This window comes from Mixophyes fleayi, chromosome 4, assembly GCF_038048845.1.
Source record: "Mixophyes fleayi isolate aMixFle1 chromosome 4, aMixFle1.hap1, whole genome shotgun sequence".
Lineage (NCBI taxonomy): Eukaryota > Metazoa > Chordata > Amphibia > Anura > Limnodynastidae > Mixophyes > Mixophyes fleayi.
The window spans coordinates 6,952,934-6,972,541 of record NC_134405.1 but is presented as its reverse complement, the minus strand read 5'-3'; the positions used below and the strand labels follow the sequence as shown (position 1 = coordinate 6,972,541).

Below are 19,608 nucleotides of genomic sequence, written 5' to 3'. Positions count from 1 at the left end.
TTGTTGCCATGTGTTGCAGCTGCGTACGCCATTCCACGCCGTAGCGTGCCCTTCCATGCCGTAGCGTACCCTTTCACGCCGCAGCATGCCGTACGCATCTTTTCAAACAATGACAACCAAGTTTGCTCGATTTTTAATTGAAATGACTTTATCCAATTTGCTGACTTCGACAGCTCCACCCTTTGATAGTATTATTATTATTATTATTATCGTTTATTTGTTAGGCGCCACAAGGTTTCCGCAGCGCCGAACATGGTACAAACAGTAGACTATACAGGGTAAAACAGTACAGGACAATAAACACAAAGTACCAGTACTTCAGAAACTCCAAGCAGGCAGATACAGTAGAGACGGAGCAGAAGAACAGGTATGGAGACAGGAGGGAAGAGGGCCCTGCTCATTCGAGCTTACATCCTAAGGGAGGGTAAACAAAGTCAGGCACAAAAGGGAGCCAGTGAAGCAACGGGGAGAGAGGAAAGGAGCCAGGGGAGAAACAGAAGGGTGAGTGGTTAAGTGGATGGTTGGTAGGCCTTAAGGAACAGGTGAGTTTTAAGTTTTATCACCTCATCACCGTTTAAAGTTCAGGGTTATACAACACTTCTTCACATACCATGATCTCGGTATCTTGCACCACCCTTTCAGTCTCGTTCTCAGTGTTTTTCCTAGAAGACTGTTTTCCACACTTCAACACAGTAGGAACACATAAACCAATTGCTAAGATGACACCCAGTATAAGGAGAAGGAGCTTACCTACACTAGCAACCATTTCCTGTACCCACTCCCCCAGACCAGAGAACCATTTCACAGGGTTCAACCATGAGAACCAACTTTCCACCTTTTCCCCGACCTCATATAACGAAGAATTATGGTTCCTTCGAAATTCCCATTTCAGTTGCAGAATTTCATCCATCTTCCAGTCTATAACCTCCTAAGGGTCATCCCTATTATTGGTGATGTACGTGCAACATTTGACACCAAACTGGGTGGCCAGTGTCACACAGTACCCACCAGTAATAGAGGTGAGATAATTTAGTACCAGTCTATGTTGCACCAACTCCTTCTTGTACGCTTGTAGCTCCCTTCCAGTATACGTGAAAGTGTCATCATACATCTCGGTGATATTGTCTATTAATTTAGCTAGGTCTTGGATATATTTAAAGTTTAACGTTCCCCGAGCGGTCCTGGTGAGATCTAAAGCAACCATAACTTGGAAACCCGAGGTTTCACTAATCAATTTTGTAGCTATGGGTTCCTCACCAGGAATCAAATTTCTCTTGTCACGGTGTTCATACTGTGTGTGTATGTATGGTGGTTATGTAATCTTGTGAATACCAACCATTTCTTCATGAGTAATAGTCATGATTTCAGGAACCAGTTTAGCTAAGAAACACAAGCCCTTGGAACTCGGAGTCACCCAGGAATAAGCTTTCCTCCCACAAACAAAGTACACATCGTCAGGGAGAACATAAGGAACAGTATGTCCATTAATTATATCACACAGAGTTTTGATAAAACTACCCATGCCTAGTGCCTCCATTTGCTCAAGACACGTGTCAGCATGGATGACATTCTTACAATTATCTATAGAGACTTTTCCAATGGATACTTTCTTATGTTTGGTTACACGCCCTAATTTGTGACTTCCATCAACATTCCTGCTTATTGGTGGCCTCAGTCTCCCTCCAAAATGAGCGTGGCGAGCCATTGTCTGATCTGATAGGTCAGCTTCCCAATTCTGCAGACGCTTTGCATGAGAGATATTTAGGCACAGCAAAGATCTGTCTACAGAGTATTGTCGAAGCGTTAGACTAGGGGACCTAGTGTTATTGTACCTTCCCTCTATGGGCCTCCCACCCCTCAATTCGAGTACTTCGGATATGTTTAGAGGGAATGGCACTAGTCCTATGTTATGCTGCCCCTGCGGCACGTGAGAGCACACCCAGCACTCGGTTTGGTTTAGCACCTTACCCACCAGGGAGTGATAATCCTCCAAAGGATGCCCGTCCACATTCAGATTACCGGCATCGGCATCGCTGGATGCATCTCTCTTCAACTAGGGAGTCACAGAACTTGCAGATACGATACTCATCAGACAATAGCCCCTCACACTGTCTCCAAGTTCCCGAGCTAGCAGACCTTTTCATAACCCCTGGACCAAGCTTGATAATGGACTGCTCTGGGTATTCTAATAACTTTTCCTCGATTTCCATTTCATCCGTATCACTGCCAGAACCTTCCTCTGTCCTCCATCCTCCTTCACAAAAATAGAATGTCCTAGAAAAAGTAAAAACAAGGAAAATCCCGGAACAAAAGAAAAACAAAAACCACCACTCCATAGCTGGAAAGATAGTACTGATGCAACGTCTCTGGTTCAGGTGTCTTGACTGCGGGCCTTAGGTCTCCCGGAACAGATTTACGAGTGACAGATCTGTGTCGTCGGTTTCAGTTTTATCTCGCACTTTCTTCGGGTTATTGACTCTCCTGCAGTGGGTGGAATGGACCCAAGTGTCTCTCTCTGCAACCTTCAGTGATGTAGTACTGGTCAGCAGCACTTGGTACGGGCCTTCCCAACGGTCTGTTAAACAACCTGAACGTAAGAAATTGCGGATCATAAGATAGTCCCCAGGTTCAACATCATGACAATTCGTTTCTGGCATACCAGGTGACAGCATTTTGAGTTTTTGTTGTTGTTTCAGCTGTCTGCTCATTTTAATAAGATATTGCACAGTCACTTCATTATTACACTTTAAGTCGTCTTGCGGACTCACAATCAAATGAGGTTGTCGTCCGAACAGTATCTCAAAGGGGGACAGATTAAGAGGAGGTCTAGGAGTGGTTCGAATGCTATGGAGGACTAGTGGCAAAGCTTCAGGCCATGCCAACCCAGTTTCAGCCATTATCTTACCAAGCTTGTTCTTTATAGTACCATTTACTCTTTCCACCTTACCACTGGCTTGTGGTCGGTAAGGGGTGTGAAGTCTGCTACTGATTCCAATGAGCTTACACATATTCTGGAAGATATCACCAGTAAAGTGGGTACCCCTATCACTTTCAATGATTCTAGGGATACCGAACCTACACACAAGTTCTTGTACAATTTTCTTTGCAGTGAACACAGCAGTATTAGTGGCTGCTGGATATGCTTCTACCCTACCGGAAAACACATCAATACACACTAACACATACTTTAGATTCCTGCACGGTGGTAATTGGATATAGTCAATTTGTATTACCTGAAAAGGTCCGTCTGTAGGAGGGATGTGGGATGGCTTAGTTGGAATAGTTTTCCCGACATTTTTCCTCAAACAAGACATGACATTGCTTTCTTACCAGCCCGAGAGGAAAATCCAGGAGCACACCAGTATGCTCTCACCAGTTTGCACATACCTTCTTTACCCAGGTGAGTCAGACCGTGTGCTGCTTCAGCCAGGCTTGGATAGTACGTTCGGGGAGCTACAGGCTTACCTTGTCCATCCCTCCAGAGTCCTGAGGACTCTTGACCACATCCCTTCGCCTTCAAGACCGCCTTTTCCTGCAGGGAACACAAATCTTGCATTTCAATTAATTTCTGCATGTCTAATGTCTGAAAAACCATCATAGTCTCAGTCGATACAGTCATAGGTTGCCCTGCTGCCAATTTAGCAGCTTCGTCTGCCCTGTTGTTGTCCAATGACACTGGGTCTTCTTCAAAGGTGTATGGGCTTTGCACTTTATGACGGCTACCGTTCTGGGTAATTGTATCGCTGTCAGAAGTCCTTTTATGTGTTGTGAGTGTGCCACTGGTGTACCTGCTGCTGTCGTAAAGTTTCTAAGACGCCAAAGGGCCCCAAAATCGTGCACTATCCCGAAGGCGTACCTAGAGACAGTATATATATTGGCTGATTTACCTTCTGCCAACTCACACGCTCTCCTTAATGCTACTAGTTCCGCCACCTGGGCTGAGTGAGGTGGGCCAAGGGGTTCAGCTTCTACCACATCCTGATCGTCTACAACAGCGTAACCAATACATAGCTCTCCTGTCTCTGTCTGTCTATGACAACTCCCGTCTGTATAAAACGTAAAATCTACATTTTCTAAGGGGGTGTCATGTATGTCGGGCCTTGCAGTAAAGGTCTGGTTCAGGTGTTCCATTCAATCATGCGTATCAGTACTCTTGCCTAACGCATCATCAACCAGGATCTCCTCGCCTCCCACCCTTTGTGTCTCTAGAGACACATATGGAAGGTATGTAGCTGGATTTAAGGTGCTACATCGTTTGATGGTGATGTTTGAGGGTGCCATCAGAGCTAGTTCCCACTTTGTGAATCTAGCTGAAGAAACATGTCTGGTTTGAGCTGAATTTAACACAGCTGATACAGCATGGGGTGTATAAACAGTTGAATTATGTCCTAATACTCCGTCCTCGCTCTTACTTACCAGAAGAGCAGTTGCTGCTACACTTCTGAGACATGTTGGAAGTGATCTTGCCACAGTGTCCAATTGTGCACTGTAGTATGCTACCGGTCTGCTAGCGTCACCATGTTTCTGTGTGAGGACACCTGCTGCACAACCATCAACTTCCGTACAGTATAGCTCAAAAGGCTTTTCATAATCAGGTATTCCCAATGCAGGTGCTCTAGTCAGACTATCTTTAAGGTTAAAGAACGCTTGCTCTGACTCTTCTGTGTGTACGACACGTTCTGGTTTTGAGGAAGAGACTAGCTCCTGCAATGGTAATGCCAGAATAGAAAAACCTGGGATCCAGGATCTACAGTATCCACACATCCCCAGGAAGGTACGAATCTGCTTCTGGCTCTGCTTCTGGTTTTTTTTATTCAATTATGCATGGTACATGGGAAAAGAAGAAAATATGTAGATATAGCGTCATTTTGTAATATAACAATCCTTTTATATGTGTTCAGGGGAATAATATTTGAATTTTTGTTAGCGCAACATTTTTTGCGATATGGAGATTGTTCAGGATATAAAACCATTAAAAACAAAAAATTCAAAAATTACACAATTTACCCACAATGGCATTACATATAAAATTGATCAATTCATTACATGTAATGCAAAAAATCGTATATATGGTTTAGAATGTTGTTGCAGATTACTAAATGTAGGGAAACCATCTAGACCACTGAAAGAAAGAATATCAGAACATTTATATAATATTAAAACAGGAAAAGACACATTCTGTAAACAAATCCATAATTGCTCTATGAAGATTTTTGTGGCATACAAGTGGTCAATCAGTTGGAAGCAGTAATTTAGAAAAAATATTAGTGACATGAGAAATGACGGATGTATAAATTAAATGCTCTTGTCCCTTATGGTGTAAATAAGGAGTTTGAATTAAAATGTTTTTTAAGCTGATTATGTTGCTTTGTTGACTTTTTTTCACCTTCTTTTCAGATGTAGGATCATCATTCCTGCAAATCCACAGCAAATATTATTAATATTATTTTGAAATAAACAATTCATCTCATAATACCATCATACATTGTAATTTCTATTATATGCACATAAGAGATCTAAATTATTTAAATGACATTTACATGTCCCTATATGTACTTTTACTTTATTTTTTCTTTCATGTTTTTCTAATGGAAGACCATTTATAATATGTTCAACATAACATCCTTGTAATAATATGTTTTTTTTATAATGCAAAAGTCTAACTACCATTGACTCTGTTTTGCATAATACTGTATAGTTAAGTTGATTCCCGATGTGGAACGCAGAAGAACTAACTGTCTATAATATAAAAGGAGCAATGAATAAAGTTTATTGAAATTTCTGACCATTTCCGGTGAAAAAACAAAGCTGAACCGCAACCTGGAAGTGACTATACCGAGGCATGGAACGCAAGTATTATTGCAACACTTCCGGTTTTGGCAATTTCAAATGTTAAAATTAATGTATACAAAAATCTTTGCGGACCATCTTAAAAGGATTTTTCATCTATGTGTAAAGAAATCTTTATTTATAATCTAGGCGAGTCCAAGGGTGTTGGTGGTTGTGAAGCCTGACCTTCCCATCACTGTACAGGAAGAGGTGGCTCCTTCCACCATTTGCAGCACGCCCTCTGCATATGCTGGAAGGATCACCCACAGTGCAGATCCAGATTTGGATAATGAAGGTGTCAATGTTGTACACCAGGAGGAGGCTATTGATGTAGCTGGCGCTGAGGAGGAACTTGATGAGGAGGATGCTGATGTGGTTATCTTAAATGAGGCACCAGGGGGGGGGAAACAGTTGTTGTCCATGGGAAGAAAAAGCCCATCGTCATGCCTGGCCAGAAGACCAAGAAATCCACCTCTTCGGTCTTAAATTATTATTATCCCAATCCGGACAACAATTGTATTGCCATATGTACCTTATGTAAAGCTGCAATAAGCAGGGGTAAGGATCTTGGCCACCTAGGGACATCCTCCCTTATACGTCACCTGAAGAACCTTCATAATTCAGTGTTTAGTTCAGGATCTGTGGCTAGGACCGTCAGCAGTCCAGGGACACCTAAATCCCTTGCTGCCGTTGTATCCACATCAGCAACACCCTCCTCGTCAATTTCCTCCACAATCTCGGTCAGAGATAGTCATGCAGGCCATGTCACCGGCATGACTGAGTCCTCTTCAATCCGGGATTCTTCCGGAGGATCTTGCAATGCTACGCCTACTACTACTGCTGCTGTTGCTGCTGGGAGTCGGTCATCTTCCCAGAGGGGAGGTCATAAGACCGCTACGTCTTTTACTAAACAATTGACTGTACAACAGTCGTTTGCCATGAGCACGAAGTACGACAGCAGTCATCCTATAGCAAAGCGGATAACTGCGTCCTTAACAGCTATGTTGGTTTTAGACGTGCGTCCGGTGTCCGCCATTAGTGGAGTGGGATTTAGACGGTTGATGGAGGTATTGTGTCCCCAGTACCAAATCCCGTCTAGATTCCACTTTACTAGGCAGGCGATACCTGGGATGTACAGAGAAGTACGAAAAAGTGTCCTCAGTGCTCTGAAAAATGCGGTTGTACCCACTGTCCACTTAAACACGGACATGTGGACAAGTGGTTCATTGCAAACTAAGGACTATATGACTGTGACAGCCCACTGGGTAGATGCATCGCCTTCCGCAGCAACAGCAGCAGCTGCATCAGTAGCAGCATATCCGAAACGCCTGATACGTTGTGTATCACCGGTTTCAGTAAGAGGCACAACACTGACAACCTCTTAGAGAAACTGAGGGAAATCATTTCGCAGTGGCTTACCCCACTTACTCTCTCCTGGGAATTTGTGGTGTCGGACAACGCCAGTAACATTGTGCGGGCATTACATATGGGCAATTTCCAGCACGTGCCATGTTTTGCCCACACAATAAATTTGGTGGTGCAGCATTACCTGAAAAGTGACAGGGGTGTGCCGGATATGCTTGCAGTGGCCCGCAAAATTGCTGGACACTTTCGGCATTCTGCCACTGCCTACCGCAGAATCGAGCAACATCAGAAAAGCCTGAACCTGCCCTGCCATCAGCTCAAACAAGAGGTTGTGACGCGCTGGAACTCCACCCTCTATATGCTGCAGAGGATGGAGGAGCAGCAAAAGCCATTCATGCCTACACAGCCACCTACGACATAGGCAAAGGAGTGGGGATGCGCCTGAGTCAAGCGCAGTGGAGACTGATTTCCGTGTTGTGCAAGGTTCTCCAGCCGTTTGAACTTTCCACATGAGAAGGCAGTTCCGATACTGCCAGCTTGAGTCAGGTGATTCCCCTGATCAGGCTGTTGCAGAAGCAGCTGGAGAAAGTGAGGGAGGAGCTGGTAAACCATTGCAACTCCACAAAGCATGTAGCTCTTGTGGATGAAGCCCTTCGTACGCTTTGCCAGGATCCTCGGGTGTAAAGTCAGAGGAATACATTCTGGCCACCGTGCTCGATCCTCGGTTTAAAGCGTATGTTGTGTCTCTGTTTTCGGCGGACACAAGTCTACAGCGGTGCAAAGACCTGCTGGTCAGGAGATTGTCATCTGAAGAGGACAGTGACATGGCAACAGCTTCTCCTTCATTTTCTTCCACACCTGTGGCTGCGAGGAAACAGCTGAGATTTCCTAAACGACCTGCTGACGGGGATGCAGAGAACATCTGGTCCGGACTGAAGGACCTGCCAACCATCGCTGACATGTCTACTGTCGCTGCATTGGATGCTGTCACCATTGAAAAAATGGTGGAGGATTACTTTGCTGACAAAATCCAAGTAGACATGTCAGACAGTCCTTACTTTTACTGGCAGGAAAAAAAGGCAGTTTGGAAGCCCCTGTACAAACTGGCTCTATTTTACCTGAGTTGTCCCCCCTCCAGTGTGTACTCCGAAAGAGTTTTTAGTGCAGCGGGGAACCTGGTCAGTGAGTGGCGAAGGAGGTTGCTTCCGCAAAATGTTGAGAAGATGATGTTCATAAAAATGAATTATCAATTCTTCAATCAAGACGGGCAATGGCCTCCAGAGACTACAGAGGGACCGGTGATTGTGGAGTCCAGCGGGGACGAATTGATAATGTGTGAGGATGAGGAAGTACACACTGAAGGGGGCGAGGAATCAGAGGATGAGGACGACATCTTGCCTCAGTAGAGCCAGTTTAGTTTGTACAGGGAGAGATGAATAGCTTTTTTTGTGTGGGGGCCCAAACAAACCAATCATTTCAGCCACAGTAGTTTGGTAGGCCCTGTCGCTGAATTGATTGGTTTGTTAAAGTGTGCATGTCCTTTTTCCGCAACATAAGGGTGGGTGGGAGCGCCCAAGGACAATTCCATCTTGCACCTCTTTTTTTTCTTTGCCAGCTCGTTTTGTGGGGGTCCAAACGAACCAATCATTTCAGCCAAAGTTTTGTAGGCCCTGTCGCTGAAATGATTGGTTTGTTAAAGTGCGCATGTCCTATTTCAGCAACATAAGGGTAGGTGGGAGGGCCCAAGGCCAATTCCATCTTGCACCTCTTTTTTTGGCATTATGTGCTCTTTGGGGCCTAGTTTTTCAAACTGCCATCCTGTCTGCGACTGCAGTGCCACTCCTAGATGGGCCACGTGTTTGTGCCGCCCACTTGTGTCGCTTAGCTTAGACATCCAGCTACCTCGGTGCAACCTTTTGGCCTAAAAACAATATTGTGAGGTGTGAGGTGTTCAGAATAGACTGGAAATTAGTGGCAATGAATGTTATTGAGGTTAATAATAGTGTAGGAGTAAAAAAAAAACCCAAAAATATGGATTTTAGCACTTTTTTTTAAAAAAAATCAGAACCAAAACCTTGAGTGGGGTGTTTTGGCAAAACCAATCCGAACCCAAAACCTGAAGCTAATCAGAACCCAAAACCCAAAACACGAAAAGTGGCCGGTGCACACCCCTAGTATAAATACTGCGGTATGTATATTTTTAAAACAAATACTGGGTATTATCACAGCATCACCACATAAAGGTGTTAAATAGATAACGAGGCTTCATTTAAAGACGCAATCAATCATAAATTATCACATTTCTACAGACATCATATATATTGATCTAAATGATCCAAACTTATTGGGATGTTCTTATTACATGGAAATAATCCATCCAAAATCGATGGAAATGTTACATAAACTATATACTATACCACAATGATTAATGTGCTAAAGCTGAAAGGGAACTGGCCGGACTAATTCCATCACAGGAATAAGGTGGAATAAATACAATACTCCAGAGCATATATATTCCCTCATGCCGGCTACAATCCTGTTTGGCAAATATATGAGGACAAATTCCTGTAGTTCAAAATATTACAAAAAAGAAATAAGTTCAAACCTGCCGGTGCTAAAGTCCCTGGGTGTATATCCATTGTGACTCTGCGGAGTCAACCTTTTGTTGTAATCTCCTCTTCAGTCTTTATTCACCAGTTGAAAGGCCATAAACTTCATACCTTTCGGGTCTTTCTGATGTTTTAGTCTGAAATGGTTAGAAAGATTATGTGTCTCCAGACCAATGTTTCGTATATGTTCCGAAATCCTTATTTTCAGTTTTCTACAGGTCCGGCCAATGTACTGTAGTCCACATGGGCATGTAACTATGTACACGACTCCTGTTGAATCACAGGTAAGTCTCTCCTTTAGTTTGAACTTCTGCTGGGTTGTTTTTAAAGAGAATTCCCTAATGGCTTTTGTAGTAGTTCCTCCAGTATTCTTACATGCTGAGCAATCATTGCAGAGATAAAACCCCTTTATCTTAGTTTCCTGTGTTAACCAATTATTGGTTCCTTTTTCGGCAAAGAACTTGAGACCAGCTTCTGTTTAAGGTTAGAGGCTCTTCTAAAGACTACTTTCTGGTACTGTGGGAGAACACCTCCTAACACATCATCTTTAAGTAACAGATGCTAATTTCTTCTGATGATTTTGCTCATTGCTGATTGTGAAAGCCAAACACTTCTTGAGAATGCATCTGCACCATCAGCATATATGTATTGTATGGCTGCCACTGAACATAACCGAGGAAATTATTACATTATGGATCATGGTTAGTTCTTACCGTATATGTTGAGCTGAACCTTTTTTGTTTCAATGGTGGTAACATTTTGAAGTTCAGCAATCATCGTGTACTCCCTCTGATCAGCCTGTCTGATAGCGTCCAGTCTCAGGCTTCCATTCATAAACAATTCACATCTTCCCATGAACTAATCCGGATCTCGCGAGATCCGATGGCGGGATTATGAGGTTTTGCCTCGTTTTGAGTTTTGCGATCGGCGGGATCGGCACTGTTCGGGGGTGTTCTGATTGCTAAAATCCGAGCCCGCTCATCCCTACTAAAAATGGCCCTGTTTGACCATGTAATGTATCAGTATCATACCATCTGTACTTCTGGAAAGATCGCTAGTACCACAGACTGGCTTATGCAACTGTCCTTATTGGGACACTTGAGCTAATAAACATCATTTGCTTCAAGATCCTGCTTTGACAACTTCTTCCCTGCTGTAATTCATGTGACCTGCAGATTAGACCCAAATCTAATCCGTTTAGGTTTAGACCCAACATTCAGTACCAACGCTTTCCCAGCTACCGGCATCTCTGGCCAGTGTGATAGACCAGAGATGCCGGACTGGGACATGAAGGGTAGGGACCCACCAGAAGGGGTGTGGCCAGCCATCTGAGTGTGAGACTAGAGGGCCAGCCCACAGAGGACATGACTAGTGCCATATTGTAGCATATATGAATGGAGTGTACATAAAAAGTGCACAGTCTGGGCCCCAGCTCCAAGATTGGAACAAAGGGGAACAGACACCCAAAATCAGGACTGTTCCACCAGAATCAGAACAGTTGGCAGCTATCCTGCTCTCTCCTACCTGTTCTTTCAGCTTTCACTTCCTGGTGTCTTAACTCAGTAGTTGCTTTTCTAGATCCTGGAATGTTGGGCTCCTGTTTGAGAAAAAAGGATAGGTACAAGAAATATGAAAAGCCGAGACATGAGTAAACACTTTAGACATTTAAAGGAACTGAATATTAGATACGAATGAAACTTGTGTTTCTATATAAGTTACTATTTGGAAAAGAGATAAAGCATGTATGTAACTAAATCATGTATTCTTATGTTAAATTTAAAATATGTATAAACCAACAACAGCGTGAGCGGCACACAGGGGGAGAACCACAGGCAGCGTGAGCGGGGTACAGAGGGAGAACCACAGGCAGAGTGAGCGGCTCACAGGGGGAGAACCACAGGCAGCGTGAGCGGGGTACAGAGGGAGAACCACAGGCAGCGTGAGCGGCGTACAGAGGGAGAACCACAGGCAGCGTGAGCGGGGTACAGAGGGAGAACCACAGGCAGCGTGAGCGGCGTACGGAGGGAGAACCACAGGCAGCGTGAGCGGGGTACGGAGGGAGAACCACAGGCAGCGTGAGCTGTGTACAGAGGGAGAACCACAGGCAGCGTGAGCGGGGTACAGAGGGAGAACCACCGGCAGCGTGAGCGGGGTACAGAGGGAGAACCACCGGCAGCGTGAGCGGGGTACAGAGGGAGAACCACAGGCAGCGTGAGCGGGGTACAGAGGGAGAGCCACAGGCAGCGTGAGCGGGGTACAGAGGGAGAACCACAGGCAACGTGAGCGGGGTACAGAGGGAGAACCACAGGCAGCGTGAGCGGTGTACAGAGGGAGAACCACAGGCAGCGTGAGCGGGGTACAGAGGGAGAACCACAGGCAGCGTGAGCGGGGTACAGAGGGAGAACCACGGGCAGCGTGAGCGGGGTACAGAGGGAGAACCACGGGCAGCGTGAGCGGGGTACAGAGGGAGAACCACGGGCCGCGTGAGCGGGGTACAGAGGGAGAACCACGGGCAGCGTGAGCGGTGTACAGAGGGAGAACCACGGGCAGCGTGAGCGGGGTACAGAGGGAGAACCACGGGTAGCGTGAGCGGGGTACAGAGGGAGAACCACGGGCAGCGTGAGCGGTGTACAGAGGGAGAACCACAGGCAGCGTGAGCGGGGTACAGAGGGAGAACCACAGGCAGCGTGAGCGGTGTACAGAGGGAGAACCACAGGCAGCGTGAGCGGGGTACAGAGGGAGAACCACAGGCAGCGTGAGCGGGGTACAGAGGGAGAACCACGGGCAGCGTGAGCGGGGTACAGAGGGAGAACCACGGGCAGCGTGAGCGGGGTACAGAGGGAGAACCACGGGCCGCGTGAGCTGTGTACAGAGGGAGAACCACGGGCCGCGTGAGCGGTGTACAGAGGGAGAATCACAGGCAGCGTGAGCTGTGTACAGAGGGAGAACCACAGGCCGCGTGAGCTGTGTACAGAGGGAGAACCACAGGCAGCGTGAGCTGTGTACAGAGGGAGAACCACAGGCCGCGTGAGCGGTCTACAGAGGGAGAACCACAGGCAGCGTGAGCGGCGTACAGAGGGAGAACCACAGGCAGCGTGAGCGGGGTACAGAGGGAGAACCACGGGCAGCGTGAGCGGGGTACAGAGGCAGAACCACGGGCAGCGTGAGCGGCGTACAGAGGGAGAACCACGGGCAGCGTGAGCGGGGTACAGAGGGAGAACCACAGGCAGCGTGAGCGGGGTACAGAGGGAGAACCACAGGCAGCGTGAGCGGGGTACAGAGGGAGAACCACAGGCAGCGTGAGCGGGGTACAGAGGGAGAACCACAGGCAGCGTGAGCGGGGTACAGAGGGAGAACCACAGGCAGAGTGAGCGGGGTACAGAGGGAGAACCACAGGCAGCGTGAGCGGGGTACAGAGGGAGAACCACAGGCCGCGTGAGCTGTGTACAGAGGCAGAACCACAGGCAGCGTGAGCGGGGTACAGAGGGAGAACCACAGGCAGCGTGAGCGGGGTACAGAGGGAGAACCACAGGCAGCGTGAGCGGCGTACAGAGGGAGAACCACGGGCAGCGTGAGCGGGGTACAGAGGGAGAACCACGGGCAGCGTGAGCGGGGTACAGAGGGAGAACCACTGGCAGCGTGAGCGGGGTACAGAGGGAGAACCACGGGCAGCGTGAGCGGGGTACAGAGGGAGAACCACGGGCAGCGTGAGCGGGGTACAGAGGGAGAACCACGGGCAGCGTGAGCGGGGTACAGAGGGAGAACCACGGGCAGCGTGAGCGGTGTACAGAGGGAGAACCACGGGCAGCGTGAGCGGGGTACAGAGGGAGAACCACAGGCAGCGTGAGCGGTGTACAGAGGGAGAACCACAGGCAGCGTGAGCGGCGTACAGAGGGAGAACCACAGGCAGCGTGAGCGGTGTACAGAGGGAGAACCACAGGCAGCGTGAGCGGGGTACAGAGGGAGAACCACGGGCAGCGTGAGCGGGGTACAGAGGGAGAACCACAGGCAGCGTGAGCGGCGTACAGAGGGAGAACCACAGGCAGCGTGAGCGGGGTACAGAGGGAGAACCACGGGCAGCGTGAGCGGGGTACAGAGGGAGAACCACAGGCAGCGTGAGCGGGGTACAGAGGGAGAACCACAGGCAGCGTGAGCGGTGTACAGAGGGAGAACCACAGGCAGCGTGAGCGGTGTACAGAGGGAGAACCACAGGCAGCGTGAGCGGGGTACAGAGGGAGAACCACGGGCAGCGTGAGCGGGGTACAGAGGGAGAACCACGGGCAGCGTGAGCGGCGTACAGAGGGAGAACCACGGGCAGCGTGAGCGGCGTACAGAGGGAGAACCACAGGCAGCGTGAGCGGCGTACAGAGGGAGAACCACAGGCAGCGTGAGCTGCGTACAGAGGGAGAACCACAGGCAGCGTGAGCGGCGTACAGAGGGAGAACCACAGGCAGCGTGAGCAGGGTACAGAGGGAGAACCACAGGCAGCGTGAGCTGTGTACAGAGGGAGAACCACAGGCAGCGTGAGCAGGGTACAGAGGGAGAACCACAGGCAGCGTGAGCGGGGTACAGAGGGAGAACCACAGGCAGCGTGAGCGGGGTACAGAGGGAGAACCACAGGCAGCGTGAGCGGGTTACAGAGGGAGAACCACAGGCAGCGTGAGCGGGGTACAGAGGGAGAACCACAAGCAGCGTGAGCGGGGTACAGAGGGAGAACCACAGGCAGCGTGAGCGGGGTACAGAGGGAGAACCACAGGCAGAGTGAGCGGGGTACAGAGGGAAAACCACAGGCAGCGTGAGCGGGGTACAGAGGGAGAACCACAGGCAGCGTGAGCGGGGTACAGAGGGAGAACCACGGGCAGCGTGAGCGGGGTACAGAGGGAGAACCACGGGCAGCGTGAGCGGGGTACAGAGGGAGAACCACAGGCAGCGTGAGCGGCGTACAGAGGGAGAACCACAGGCAGTGTGAGCGGGGTACAGAGGGAGAACCACAGGCAGAGTGAGCGGGGTACAGAGGGAGAACCACAGGCAGCGTGAGCGGGGTACAGAGGGAGAACCACGGGCAGCGTGAGCGGGGTACAGAGGGAGAACCACAGGCAGCGTGAGCAGGGTACAGAGGGAGAACCACAGGCAGCGTGAGCGGGGTACAGAGGGAGAACCACAGGCAGCGTGAGCGGGGTACAGAGGGAGAACCACCGGCAGCGTGAGCGGGGTACAGAGGGAGAACCACAAGCAGCGTGAGCGGGGTACAGAGGGAGAACCACAGGCAGCGTGAGCGGGGTACAGAGAGAGAACCACAGGCAGCGTGAGCGGGGTACAGAGGGAGAACCACAGGCAGCGTGAGCGGGGTACAGAGGGAGAACCACAGGCAGCGTGAGCGGGGTACAGAGGGAGAACCACAGGCAGAGTGAGCAGGGTACAGAGGGAGAACCACAGGCAGAGTGAGCAGGGTACAGAGGGAGAACCACAGGCAGCGTGAGCGGGGTACAGAGGGAGAACCACAGGCAGCGTGAGCGGGGTACAGAGGGAGAACCACAGGCAGCGTGAGCGGGGTACAGAGGGAGAACCACCGGCAGCGTGAGCGGGGTACAGAGGGAGAATCTCCATGTTCCAGAGGAAGGCTCTTGTCCATCATTCTCTCTCTGTATACTGCCCATTTGCAGCCTGCTCCTGTGAGCACGGTTATGATGTAACAGTGGTGCAGCTGTATTTAAAGCCCCTGGAAATAAAAGCCAGACAAAAAGTTGCTCTTATCAATAGTTAATATATAAATCTGTAACTTGTATCACTTTTGGAAAAATCTCCGATGGGTCTGCTCCTATCGTTACCAAAACTGATTTGTCTATCTGTTGCTGACATTGTTTATATATTGATTATTCTTACAGACTTATAATGTGTGCATTATTGGCGATTGGATTTAAATTCATTCAAATATTCTCTTGCCTTGTCCTTTTAGATTTGATGACTATCTCTGGCAATCCTAATACTCTGTACATTATCCAGACCATGTTAGCCGAGTCTCCAGTAACAGTGGTCATTGCTCTCTGCAGGCTTCCTTGTATACACCTGTCAGTATATCCAAGCCTAAGTATGGAAGCTGCATAATCTAATGTCCGGACCCTCTCTCAGCAAATCACAGCCCTTACACAATGAGCATGAGGGTTTGTGCTACTTCAGGATGAAATGTAAGCTCTTCAGACTACAGTTCCACTGCTACAAACACCTCAGCACAACCTGTAAAACCGCTGCCTCTTGTTCTGCTCCACAACCTATGTAGCCTGGCTTGAGAACATTTCTCTGGACCTCGGTGCATTCATTTGCAGTTGTAAGCTATTATTTTCCCTTAAACCCAGGACATATCCCACCTAACAAATTAAAGTGGGGGTTAATATCTCTTTTCCTAAAGATGAGCCCCTGTCACAAGGCCACATGGAACAAGAAAAGTCCCCTCTTGCAAAACTTTAATGCATCTGTAGATGCCGTATCTCTATTGTGTGATGAAGCAAGAAGTTGTTGGACTGACCCTCTCTCTATTTACACTGACCTTTGTTCATCCAACACTGCACAAGCCGAGACTTCTGACCTCTATTCTCCCCTTCTGCACATGTGAGCTGGTGCGTGATGATCCGAGACGTGATGAGATCACTAGAAGAGGACAGAAGAGGAGAAATCAGATCATTACAACCTGCGACAGCAAAACAATAGGACGACTGGTCCCGTGGAAGGGACCAGCCGGTCCATCAACCATAGTGTAGGAGGCAGGTCCATCTGGCATTGGGGCCCTCCGGGGATTTCCCCGGTGGGCCAGTCCAAACCACACGGACACACACAAATACAGGTCTCATACACACATGCGCACACGTAAAAACAGGTCACACACACTGACACACGCTTATGCAGGTGACCTTTATTCACATATGTCCCCCCCCCTCCAGCACCTTTAGTCACACATGTCCCCCCCTCCAGCACCTTTAGTCACACATGTCCCCCCCTCCAGCACCTTTAGTCACACATGTCCCCCCTCCAGCACCTTTAGTCACACATGTCGCCCCCCCTCCAGCACCTTTAGTCACACATGTCCCCCTCTCCAGCACCTTTAGTCACACATGTCCCCCCCCTTCCAGCACCTTTAGTCACACATGTCCCCCCCCTTCCAGCACCTTTAGTCACACATGTCCCCCCCTTCCAGCACCTTTAGTCACACATGTCCCCCCCTCCAGCACCTTTAGTCACACATGTCCCCCCTCCAGCACCTTTAGTCACACATGTCCCCCCCTCCAGCACCTTTAGTCACACATGTCCCCCCCTCCAGCACCTTTAGTCACACATGTCCCCCCCTCCAGCACCTTTAGTCACACATGACCCCCCCCTCCAGCACCTTTAGTCACACATGTCCGTCCCCCCCAGAACCTTTAGTCACACATGTCCTCCCCCTCCCCCACCTTTAGTCACACATGTCCCCCCCCTCCAGCACCTTTAGTCACACATGTCCCCCCCCTCCAGCACCTTTAGTCACACATGTCCTCCCCCCTCCAGCACCTTTAGTCACACATGTCCCCCCCTCCAGCACCTTTAGTCACACATGTCCCCCCCTCCAGCACCTTTAATCACACATGTCTCCCCCTCCAGCACCTTTAGTCACACATGTCCTCCCCCCTCCAGCACCTTTAGTCACACATGTCCCCCCCTCCAGCACCTTTAGTCACACATGTCCCCCCCTCCAGCACCTTTAATCACACATGTCTCCCCTCTCCAGCACCTTTAGTCACACATGTCTCCCCCTCCAGCACCTTTAGTCACACATGTCCCCCCTCCAGCACCTTTAGTCACACATGTCCGTCCCCCCAGCACCTTTCGTCACACATGTCCGTCCCCCCAGCACCTTTAGTCACACATGTCCGTCCCCCCAGCACCTTTCGTCACACATGTCCCCCCCTCCAGCACCTTTAGTCACACATGTCCCCCCCTCCAGCACCTTTAGTCACACATGTCCCCCTCCAGCACCTTTAGTCACACATGTCCCCCCCCCCAGCACCTTTAGTCACACATGTCCCCCCCCTTCAGCACCTTTAGTCACACATGTCCCCCCCCATCCCTCCTTCTTACCTTGGCTCCTGCACTGGGCACCATGTGACCGCTGCAGTCACATGAGCTGGTGATATCTAGTAATGACCTGAGAGGGCCGGGAGGGGGCAGTACAGGGACCTCTGCGGAATATACTGGCACAATATATGACTGTATCCGTAACAAAGCATTTCTCACTCATTGCAGCTTTATAACCTGTTATTACTTTCTATGTATTTATTGTTCCTGACAGTAATTGTCCTGTATAATAATATTTCTTCTCTCCTCTGATGATGGAGGATCTCCAGGTACAGACACTGCCCGTCCTTCTACATAGATCTATACTGTGCTCCCGGCCTGAGCTCCGGGGGTGACGTCATGGTCACGTGTCATTACACAGAGAGATCTAGTGATAGAATCACTGTATTGTCCTCAGTGCGGGACAGCGGCGGCCATTTTCCCGTAGTCTCCCAGACACTATTGGTCTCCGCCCCTGGCAACTGTTTACACTGCAGAGGGGGCGTGGCCACAGGATCTCTCAGACGCCATCTTACCTGGAAGCTACATCCGGGCCCTGTACAAGGCTGAGGTAATATCTCCCTATAATAATATATCAGACAGCGGGAATTACCCCCATAGAGTTACCCCATGTTTATGTGCAGCCTCCCGGCGATCAGGACTTCATACATGCGGCTGAGCTCTCACATCAGCTGCTACATAATCCTCATTGTGCTCCTGCTGCAGTCAGCAGAAGGCTGTTAGTAATAGCAGAGCTGGTTATTATAATGGCAGAGCTGTGAGAGACTTATTACCCAGACCAGCTACACCCCATACACCACAGAGGGGCTCACACACCATGACTAGCCCCCATCCCCTCCTTCTACCCCATTACCCCACATCCCCCTACTATCACCTCCTACCCAACCACCCCTCACCAAGTGTCACTAACACATAGCTTGTCTAGTGCTGGAGACTAGCCCCCATCCCCCTCCTTCTACCCCATTACCCCACATCCCCCTACTATCACCTCCTACCCAACCACCCCTCACCAAGTGTCACTAACACATAGCTTGTCTAGTGCTGGAGACTAGCCCCCATCCCCCTCCTACCCCCATTACCCCACATCACCCTACTATCACCTCCTACCCAACCACCCCTCACCAAGTGTCACTAACACATAGCTAGTCTAGTGCTGGAGACTAGTCCCCATCCCCCTCCTTCTACCTCCATTACCTCACATCCCCTACTATCACCTCCTACCCAACCACCCCTCACCAAGTGTCACTAACACATAGCTAGTCTAGTGCTGGAGACTAGTCCCCATCCCCCTCCTTCTACCTCCATTACCTCACATCCCCTACTATCACCTCCTACCCAACCACCCCTCACCAAGTGTCACTAACACATAGCTAGTCTAGTGCTGGAGACTAGCCCCCATCCCCTCCTTCTACCCCATTACCTCACATCCCCCTACTATCACCTCCTACCCAACCACCCCCTCACCTAGTGCCAGTAACACATAGCTTGTCTAGTGCTGGAGACTAGCCCCCATCCCCCTCCTTCTACCCCATTACCTCACATCCCCCTACTATCACCTCCTACCCAACCACCCCTCACCAAGTGTCACTAACACATAGCTTGTCTAGTGCTGGAGACTAGCCCCCATCCCCCTCCTTCTACCTCCATTACCTCACATCCCCCTACTATCACCTCCTACCCAACCACCCCTCACCAAGTGTCA

At 49.3% G+C, this 19,608-nt stretch overlaps 2 protein-coding genes and 1 long non-coding RNA gene across 7 annotated transcripts in view; 1 reads left to right on the top strand and 2 right to left on the bottom strand.

Annotated features, from left to right (window-relative positions):
* Nucleotides 1-19,608, bottom strand: part of LOC142150981 (uncharacterized) — a 114,899-nt gene that overhangs the window by 32,385 nt on the left and 62,906 nt on the right. The gene's annotated exons all lie outside the window — the stretch shown is intronic.
* The window catches only part of LOC142150999 (uncharacterized), a 510,250-nt gene that overhangs the window by 465,900 nt on the left and 24,742 nt on the right, over nucleotides 1-19,608 (top strand). For 2 of the 5 annotated variants that reach the window (XR_012691120.1, XM_075206249.1), the window contains exon 1: nucleotides 18,391-18,456. The exons of the other annotated variants lie outside the window; for them this stretch is intronic. The gene's annotated coding sequence lies outside the window, so the exon portion shown is untranslated. Of the gene's footprint in view, nucleotides 1-18,390; nucleotides 18,457-19,608 lie in introns of those variants that run through there. 5 annotated transcript variants of the gene reach the window in all.
* On the bottom strand, nucleotides 5,319-16,610 carry LOC142151024 (uncharacterized). The gene is made up of 3 exons (XR_012691127.1): nucleotides 16,348-16,610; nucleotides 11,328-11,400; nucleotides 5,319-5,414 (listed from the first exon to the last, which is right to left on the bottom strand). It is a non-coding gene; the product is annotated as an uncharacterized LOC142151024 (long non-coding RNA).